Source organism: Mirounga leonina, unplaced genomic scaffold (genome assembly GCF_011800145.1).
Source record: "Mirounga leonina isolate KUSES-001 unplaced genomic scaffold, KU_Mleo_1.0 Mir_106, whole genome shotgun sequence".
NCBI lineage: Eukaryota > Metazoa > Chordata > Mammalia > Carnivora > Phocidae > Mirounga > Mirounga leonina.
The window spans coordinates 2,735,272-2,745,578 of record NW_023270232.1 but is presented as its reverse complement, the minus strand read 5'-3'; the positions used below and the strand labels follow the sequence as shown (position 1 = coordinate 2,745,578).

General features: G+C 35.8%; 1 protein-coding gene across 1 annotated transcript in view; it reads left to right on the top strand.

The window, feature by feature from the left end:
* Positions 1 to 10,307, top strand: part of LOC118017833 (catenin alpha-3-like) — a 1,833,615-nt gene that overhangs the window by 782,611 nt on the left and 1,040,697 nt on the right. The gene's annotated exons all lie outside the window — the stretch shown is intronic.

Sequence of the window (10,307 nt, the reverse complement as noted above, 5' to 3'; positions counted from 1 at the left end):
ATAAAAATCACTAGTATTTTCCTTTTAACCCATTCAGAAGGTGCATAATTAAGTAGTATAGATTGACTTACAAATTAAAGTTGAGAAGAGGGAAAAATTGAAAGAAATTTCAAATGGAGATGAGAGAAATGAAATTCAGTGAAAAGGAGGAAGAAGATGAACAGAAAGGAGAGCAGAGGCCCAGCAAAGTGCAGATGCCTCAGTCCTATGTGATCAAATCTGCCCTCTGAGACTATGGACTCTGAGAAACAAACTGAGGGTTCTAGAGGGGAGGGGAGTGGCGGGATGGGTTAGCCTGGTGATGGGTATTACAGAGGGCACGTACTGCATGGAGCACTGGGTGTTATACGCAAACAATGAATCATGGAACACTACATCAAAAACTAAAAAAAAAAAAAAAAAAAAAAAATCTGCCCTCTGCATAATCAGTGTTCAAGAGATAAAAAAAGAACGAGCGTCACTAATTCTTACTTCTGAGTATTTGATGTTTGAAGCCTCCAGTAGAAGAGTTACTTTGAAAATGTACATAGTCAGAAAGCCCAAAGACCTCTGACCTCCTCTCTGTGATAGTGTAGGGTGGCCCTTGGTTTGGTGATAGAGGAGAGGCCTTGGAACGTATTTAAGGCAGAAGCTTTGTGGAACTGTGGACCGGATGAGCAGACATCCAACCTAATGAGAAAAGGATCTTTCCCAAGAGGCATGGACAAAGAGAGGTCACAAATATATGGCTTTTACAACAAAGGTTGACTACACAGCCTCCACTAAAACCAAGATGTATTTGTATTTAGAATAAAATATTATATCTTTGTCTCACAATATTTTTTAGCTCTTAGTCACTTTAACATACCACTTAAATTGTTCATATCCTTGGTAACTATCAAAGGAAAATCATTGGTAGATTATTCACAACATAGATGCAGTTTAAATCAGAACATGATTCTTAAAAACTATACTTATGTAAGAATTTTTGAAACCAGTTAAATGATAAATGAGAAGGATGCATATATGAAAATGTATGTATTAAATAAAAACACAGAATATATATGTAGACTATATAAATAAATATGAGGTCAACAATAACCTTATCATAATTACTAGAAAATCAATTCAACAGACATCTATCATGAATAAAAGACTATACCAATCACGACTGGTGGGAGAAAGAAGATTAAAGAAAATAGTTCATTTCCTCAAAAAGGGTATACAGACACATTAATAATGAACACAAGACAACTGGTGATGTTGTTCTCTAACAGGGATACAGAATACCATGTTAAACAGGGAAGGGCAAGATTAAGAAGTCTTCTAAAATGAGTGGGATTTGAACTGGATCTATTGTAGAAAGGCTCAGAGATTGACAGGAGGACTTGGAAGGGAAGAAAGTCATTCCTCACGAAGGAAATAGCTTGAGCAAGAGCACAGAGGTAAGAGAGGGCATGCTACTTCAAGAATTGGCCAGTGCTAAAACATGGGAAGTGGAATGGAAATAAAGGTAGATGTGCATTAGGGCTTTGTTGGGAGATTTAGGGTATTGGTTTTATATACTATATTACTCTGTAGTATTAACCATGTGCTTAGATGCCCTGAGCAATTTTGATCCTAATTCTTGAAAGTCTGCCAGGTATCTCTTATTCCATATAAAAATAGATAGTGGAATGCAACTGTTAAAGCATACTATGGCACTTGAACTTCTTGGCAGTTAAAACTAATGAAGGGAAAGAGGAGGTTACTGTCCCATGCCACACTGTGTACCAAGTGATTTTACCATGTCATCTCATTTAATCAAATAAGATCTTTATTAGGACTAAGTTAAATAATACATGCAGTGTGCCAAAATAGAGTACGTAAAAATATTCAAGAAATGCTGATTCTTTGCTCTCTTGTAATAATCAGGTAAGATTATATTGTTTTACACATTTTTTTTTTTTTAAGATGAAGAAGCTAAGTTTTAAGATTTTTCAGTTATTAAATCTCAGAACCAGAATCCAAACTAGTTCTTTCTGGATCCATAACCCATGTTGTTTCTAGTATATCATATTGTTTGTCAGTGGAGAAATACTAAGTCGGTGTATAATAGCAATTTACTGAAGATATTTCTCAAATTATAATTTACTGAATAAAACCTGGATTATTTGCTCTACCTTGGTTTTTGGTAAGGCCCAACTCACGTTTGAGGAAAATACAGAGGTATTTATACAGGGTGATTTCAGAGGTGCTTGCAAAAAAGCCTTTTGCCCCCAGAAGTACTTTCCCCAACCCTGATGGTTATGCCTGATCTTATTATACGACTCTCTCACCTTTAGCTAAAGGTTTTTTATCCCTATTTAAATGTAAGTGCCCTCAGAAGCGACAATAATACTGGTCTAGATCTAGGAATAGATATTTGGTAAGGAATAAGGAACTGAAAGAGCCTGGGGTAGCATTGGTTGGAGGAATTATGGTGTGGATAACCCTTCTAAATGGAGACAAGGCATGGGAGTGAGAGACTGGGAAGACAGAAGACAGATACCCTAGACTTGAGTAGATTGTACTGTAGAGACAAATTCAGTCTGTTTGTCTGATTGATCCAACCATAAAACTGATAAATTACTCTGTGACTTTCTGCTCAGATCAAAATTTGAGTGGGTACTCTAGAAAAGCAGGCAAAGTGGTACACTTGGACTGGGAAAAGATCTGTAGGCAGAAAACCAAACCAAACCAAACAACCAAAAGACAAACAAAAGAAACCTCTCTGCTAGAAATGGAAAAGTGGAAGGAATGTGAAGCTTAAATTTAAGAATATGATGGTAAACTTGGAGAGCAAATCAGATGTCATGAAAGCAAAATACAGGATGCTCATCATTTATGATTATTTTTAAGATGAAGCAAGATATAATACGAGCTTTGGACCCTATCTTTTTTTTTTAAATCTATTTTGACCTTTTCTCTTTAATTTACAGCTAGCTTAATGCTTTTGCATTTTAGTGTAAACTAATAAAGACCCCACACATCTCTGTGTGTTAGACCATAAAAAAAAACAATGTGAAGCCCGTAAAAATATATGTAGATTTTTACATTTTACTACTCAGTCCTCCCTGTAAAAGTCCATAGAACTAAGTGCATGCTGCCTTTTAATGGCATGAGATGGCTGGATTGGGTGCCACAGGCTGGAAGAATATGTTGCTGGCAGACTAGAATTTAGCTAGTAGAGGGCTATCCTAAAGGTAAATCACTGGATATCATTTCCAGATAGCAACTGGAGATATATAATTGGGCTTGAGAAGCCTGTGTGGGTGGGGTATGAATTATTTTAGGCAGTCCTATAAAGAAGGGACAAGATATAGGATTAATGGATGAAAATTTTAGGAAAAACAGTCAATCTAAGAACTCTTCTTACATTGAAAACAAATAAACAGACAAAAAAACCCTACATACCCACTCCTGGCACACAAGGGCTTAATTATACAAAAATACACACACTTTGTAATGAAACATGAATTATCACCTTATAGGATGGATATGAATTTTCTTTCTAAGCATCTACAACATGCCTAACTTGGCCAGCCAGACTTAAAACACAGTATACTTATGTAATATGGCCTTTATTTACAGATCATTAATTATTCTATTTAGCCATCATTCAGTGATGTTACCTAACCTTCCATTGGATAAATGGCAGTACCGCAACGAAACAGTTATGCCTTTTCACTTTAAAATTTTGTACAGGGTGCCTGGGTGGCTCAGTCTGTTAAACGTCTGCCTTCAGCTCAGGTCATGATCTCAGGGTCCTGGGACTGAGCCCCTCATCGGGCTATCTGCTCATCAGGGAGTCTGCCTCCCTCTCCCTCTTTCTCTCTCTCTCTCCCTCTCAAATAAATGAATAAAATCTTTAAAAAAATAAATAAAATTTTGTACAAATTGTGCAAAGCCCCTTTCATAAATCAATGAGTACAAGCCAACACTGATCCTAAAGTGGTTAGTTTTTAAACTCCTTAGAGAGTTTTCACTGTTGTGATCTTGTCACAGGTGTATTAGAGATTTTAAAGTCACTCTACTACTTCAGTCTCAACATGATATACTCTACAAGTTTCCTTTAAATATTCTTGCGAGATTCTGGTTGATTGCTTCAAATGGAGAAGGGTAAGCATATTCCTTCCTTCAGAGTGTATAACAGATCAATATTAATGATAAGAAGCAGTTTTTAGGGGCACCTGGGTGGCTCAGATGGTTAAGTGTCTGCCTTCGGCTCAGGTCATGATCCTGGGGTCCTGGGATCGAGCCCCACATCAGGCTCCTGGCTCAGCAGGGAGCCTGCTTCTCCCTCTCCCTCTGCCTCTCCCCCTGCTCATGCTCTCTCTCTCTCTGTATCTCTGTGCCTCAAATGAATAAATAAAATCTTTAAAAAAAAAAAAAAGAAGCAGTTTTTAGCTACGTGTGGGGACCACCCAGCTGAAGCCATGAATACCACATGCTAGCATAGCCTCACTCTCCTATAGCCTTACTGAGGAAATTTTCTTTTTACCCTCACTTCAGTAATAAGTTTGAGCCCCAAGAGTGCCAAATAAGGATTTATATTTAATTGAAGTCCTTTGCTTTTTAGTGACAATATGTATTTTATATCCTGGATAGATGTAATTAGTATGCTGAAGCTTTAACAGAAATTGCTTTTGCTAAATGTAGTATTTGCCTTATCATTTTATATGTGAGGACCCCCAAATTTGCATTTTACCCCTGAGAAGACAAAATTCTGATTGTTGGTATGAGTGTTTTTAAGTTGGTGAAATGTACTTGGACACTTCCATATATAAAGTCCTATATTTTGTTTACTAGGAGTTAATTAAGAAGGAAAAGAGTAGGCTTTAATACTTTGCTAACCTGTGATCCAACTATATTTCTTCTTTCTTCTATTGAAAATCAAAGATACTGAAGAGGTGATTTGTAGGCTGTAGAGGAAAGGGAGAGGGTCAGCCAGACTTAAATTTTGTTTTATAGTCTATTTTTTTTTTTAAATTAGAGATAGACTTACTCTTTTGAGTGAGAGGACCAAATTGTGTTGGTTTATATGAGGGAAGACTTTTTTTGGTGATATAAAACAATTTTTGCATGTGTGTGAAGTAGGGAACAATTTAAGGGTAGGAGAAAGGTATAAAGGAAATTCCTTCTTGGGGAGTGGGGAGTGGGAGCCCCTGAAAAATAAAAAGAAAATATTGAGAATTGTCAAGAAAGTTATCAATTTTCATTACATTTGCTGACAAGGATAAGATAGAAGCTCTTTTACTCTTTCTTCAATAAGATGGATTATTATTGCATATGCGTTTTGTCAGTTATAAAATAGATTGCCTCTGCTTGGTCTTACACAGTGGCTCAGAGTTGGTGTCCCTGGAATTCTTTTCACATGTTCAGGAGACCTAACTCAAGAACATCCACCAATGATCCAGCATAAAATTCACAAATACTTTTTTTCCTCTGAAAAACCACCATCTTATCTCTGTTCTTCAGAGATTTCATAGAAACTTAGCTGTCAAAGAGGAACAGTTTGTCTACTTAAATTATAAGAATTTTGGAAATACATGTATAGCACATTTGATAATTCAAGCTATATAGTAGAGAGAGATTTGTGATGACATTGGTCTTTTTTTTTTTTTTTTTTGCTGAAAGGCCAACAAAGAATAGTATTTCATTTGCTTAAGTGACTATGTTGTTACTCATTAAAAAAGCCTTTGTACTTTTATGCTTTTTTTAATCCAGTGATTTTCAATGAAAATAATTGATAAAGTCAGTATCAATTTTTATACTAGGAGAAGATTTTGTAGTATTCTTTGAGGAAAAAAGAGAAAGTAGATGTCATGTGATTGATACCTGGAATGTATGCTAATCCCACTGTAATGTGTTATGAGCAGTTACTTTTTATGCAATAATGATATCATCTTGCCATAAATGTTATATGTATAAAGTACAAAGAATGCTCAAAATATTAATACTCTAAAGGGAAATGACAATTAACCTATGCTGATTGAAAGTCCTTGCCAAAATGACCTGATTTGGGACAAAATTAAGATTTTTATTTACTTTGATAAACTTTTGCTTTAGTATTCTCTGGTTGGTATCTTTATGTCTATTGTACATTATGACCATTACTGATAAACTCCTAGACTCTAATAACATGGGGCAGAAAAAAACTGTGTTTTTATGGAAACTAAAGGTCAAAACCAAATTAAGTTCTAGACTGGCTACCAAGTCTCAGAATTCGTATTAATGTAAAATGGATTTGGTCTTCTGTAACATAGAAGTTAGTGATGTCTTTTGACCCAGGCCAGACACAGAACACCAGCAGCTGAATATCTCACTAGGTGCCCTTTGAAAAGAATAGGTTTTTGCCATTTGAGAGTTAACAAAGCATTTCTCAAATTTTGTTCTCCCAATAACCATATGAAGTCAATAATACATGCCCATTTTACAGATGGGGAACTTAAAGTTCAGAAAAGCTAAGAAATTTGCCTGAAATCATTAGATTAGCAAATGTCAAAGAAACTTGAATCTCTACCATCCATGGCTGTGATATTTTCCTCAAATAAACAAGAACTGCAAACTATGTTTATGTAGATTTTCTCCGTAGTATTTCTGTTTTATTCTACACAACTATGTAAAAGTCACCAATGATTTGGAGACAAGCAAAATTTGGGTCCAATTCTGTAAGCTATTATAATTAGATTGGGTGAACCCACTTTCACCTCTGTATTATTTTTTTATTAGTTTTCAAGAGTCATTTAATACAAGCTATTTAATTTCCATCAGTTCTGTTTCTCTTACATTTGTAATTCACATTTACTGATATTATTGTTCATATTTCTTGTGTCTGATTTTTAACGTAGGTAGGTAAGAGAGTACAAGTACAGAAAAACTTCATGGGTTTGCTACAGGTCCAGATACCAATGAGAATCCAGGGAAAAGGAAATAGAAGAAACAACACAGTTTCTGAGTTTTTCATTTCTCATGGCTCAATTCTCATTTGTCATATCTGGAACTCATATTGTCTTGGGCTTCATGGCTGGATGCTTGTTTCTGATGCTAGTCTAATCCACACATTAAATAAACTAAGTTCTCTTCTTGGTAAATGTCAAGGGAAGAGAGGATATTTCATGTACCTACAACATCCTAAAATCCCTTGCCAAATCTATGAATCTGACTCTGCATTATCCTTCCCCAGAAGGAGAGCATAATTTCATTATCTATGAATCATCACCTCTTAGACTATAACATCATTGTCAGAGAGCCTAATAGAACCAGCGTTCAGCCAGCTGAGAAGGGGGAGGGTTGGGGAGAGCACTGGGCAAAGCACAGGTCACTGGCATGATCAAGAAACTGGAGGGTTCTAGAGCGGAGGGGGAGGCCTCCCTCACCTGATAGCTCAGACATTCCTACTGACTGGCAAATAACTGATGCTGATTCTTTCAATATTAATACTGAAATTTGTTTTCCCCAATCGAAATTCGATTATATTTTGGAATCCTACCTATGGAAAATACTAACCCATTTAATGAAAATTTCAGAATATCTGGCCAACATTGATGAGTATAAATACTTTAAACTATTTCTTATCTATTCTTACTACATTATTACTTGCTCTTCATCTATGGACCCTTACTTCTAACTCCCAGAGTCATTTCTGTGGCCTCTGTCTGGGCTAATTACTAAATAAGTCCATATGCAAAATATACTTTAAAAAAACCACACTGTATGTTTCCCAGGGAGATGAATTAAATACAATCCAAGTCTGATTCACGGATGGAAAAATAGATGTTGTTAATCATGTTTATATAAGGATTCAGGATTAGAAAAACCGAAGAGGTGCATGAATAACTGTGGTTAGTCTAACCAGCCACTGGAGGTCACTGCTGCTCCACAGAAATACAGTTGATTGCCGGTCTGCTTAGTTGACTCACCAAATCAAGTAAAAAATGGTTTAAAATTTTTGAAAAAATGTAATGTCAACATTCTTGGAAAATATAAACTCATTTAAAAGGACTATATCTTATGTAAGTATTGCTTAGAAGACTGTAGCACTGGGACTATTCAAGCCGAGCTGTGGTAGCTCTATGTGTACTGGGGCTCATAAAAATGGGGGGAAAAAACATGTAGTTCAGCGACTAAACTGCGTTTCTTCTCTCTCTGGTAAAGCATTCAAAGTACTGACCGAATCCATTCTGCATCGATGCATCTGTGTTGTATAGTTCAGTAGGTCAGGCTGTTTATTTAACTGTTGTCACCTTTGAGGGAAGTCAGGTACTTCATGTAAATTTGGAATAGAAAATGGAATACCAATGATATTTCTCTAATATGCCATGAGGTGGAAATACTTAATGAAAACAGACTTACAGCATGTAGTCCAGAAAGTGCTATGGGGTGGGGGTGAAGACAACAACTTTTGAACAGAAGAGCACTGACCGGTTGGCTTTGTCAGATTTATGATGGCGAACTAGTTATTGTCTAACCTACAAGAATTCTTTATTTGTGATCGGAATATCCTGAGCAATAGAGAAGCTTCATTCCCAAAGTTGGGGGGGGGAGTTCTTTTTTAAAAAGAATTCATGTCCTGAATCAAAATAACTTTTATAATCTAAGGAATTTTATTTTGGTTCTATTATTAAATTTATAAATTAAGTTAGGCACTAAAAAATGACCAGCCTGCAAAATGTTGGTCATTCATTTAATCTTATACGTGAAGTGGCTTTGAATTTTAGAAACACTTTCAATACAACAAACATATTTTATATATTCCAGTAGGGTCACAACAATGAGAATTGTAAGAATTAAAAAATATAAGTATAGATATGCCTTGCCTAAGTTTATTTGGTATCCATGACAAATGAGGCAGAAGGTCAAGTCAAAGAATAGAAATGGGCTTTTTCACTTTAACACTGCATTTAATTAATCAATCATCTTCAGTACAGATAAAAGTGAGGCTGATCAAAGAAATTTTCTTTTTGAGATGGAATATATATTTACTGACATTTTATGAAAAATGAGAAATTACAACTTCAGTGAAAAACATCACAGTAGGCTCAGTCATCCAGTTCATAGTACTGTAAGGAAGTATCTGCATTATTAATCAACTGGGAATCTGTGACTATTTACCATTAATAAATATACATTCAACAATTATTCATGGGTAAATATATCGTAGTTATGATGCTTTTCTGAACTGGCATCTCTTTTAAGATTTAATCAAAATCAAAGTACCTTGAGAAATCCATTTTAAATGTCCCCTTTCCTTTCGCTTCTCGGCCTTTTGGCTAAGATCAAGAGTAAATGTCCCCTTTCCTTTATTGCTTATAAAAGTATGATTTTTTATAGTCTGGCTTCCTTGCAATTATATTTCATGATGACTTGCCTAGATTTTTCCTGTCAGCATATGAAAAGCCTTCAAACTATATAAAAATCCTGGTTGAAAAAATAGCCATTCACTTTTTCTTTTTTGCTGCAGTGATTTTTGTTTTGAAAGAACAGGGATGTGGTTAAAGATATGGGGCTTGGCAAGCCAAATTAAATGAAACAGACTCAATGTTTCAATTCCTGATTTTTGCTCCTGCAACAGGATTGTTCATTTTGGAGGATGAGAGGATAAAATACAGACCACAGACATTTTTCTAAAATCTTAATGAAGTGTGGTCAAAGTTACTTAAATACAGAAGGTCTGATATTTGTGCTGCAGTCAATAAACTTTCACCTACAACAGAAAAACATGCATGCAGCTTGCAGATTGCCGACAGGGTCTGTACAGAATCATACTGATGGATGAGTTCACAGTACAGATGAACATAGGGACACTATAACGTCAGCAGTAGAAAAGCAAAAGACAACTGCCATAGGCTTGGTCTTTTTTCCTTTAAGATTTATTTTATACATTTATTAAGGTGTTATCAAAATCATTCTTTTCAATGAAGCTTTTGGTGGAAAGCATGTCTTGGAATGTGTTCTCTTTATACCTCCGAATGAAGTGTCAGTCATCAGGGGACTAGCGTGTTCAGGGCACATAATGGAACACAACAGGACAGCCGGACAAATCCCAGACAGAAGAAGAGACAGAGCTAAAGATTCCACTCACTACATTAGGGTCCTTGAAAGTGCTGGAAAGAAATTCTGGTAAGCTCCCAACCACATGCAAATAGCAAGCTGCCTTCCCATTTGCAAGCCTCATCTCTGAAAACTCCCTAAGGTGAGGAACAGTGGAGAAATCTGCCTCCTCAAATTTGCTTCTGGTTATTTAATTAATTTATTTATTTAGGCTAAATAAAGGCTAGGAGAAATTGACAGTGTGAAACCTCTAG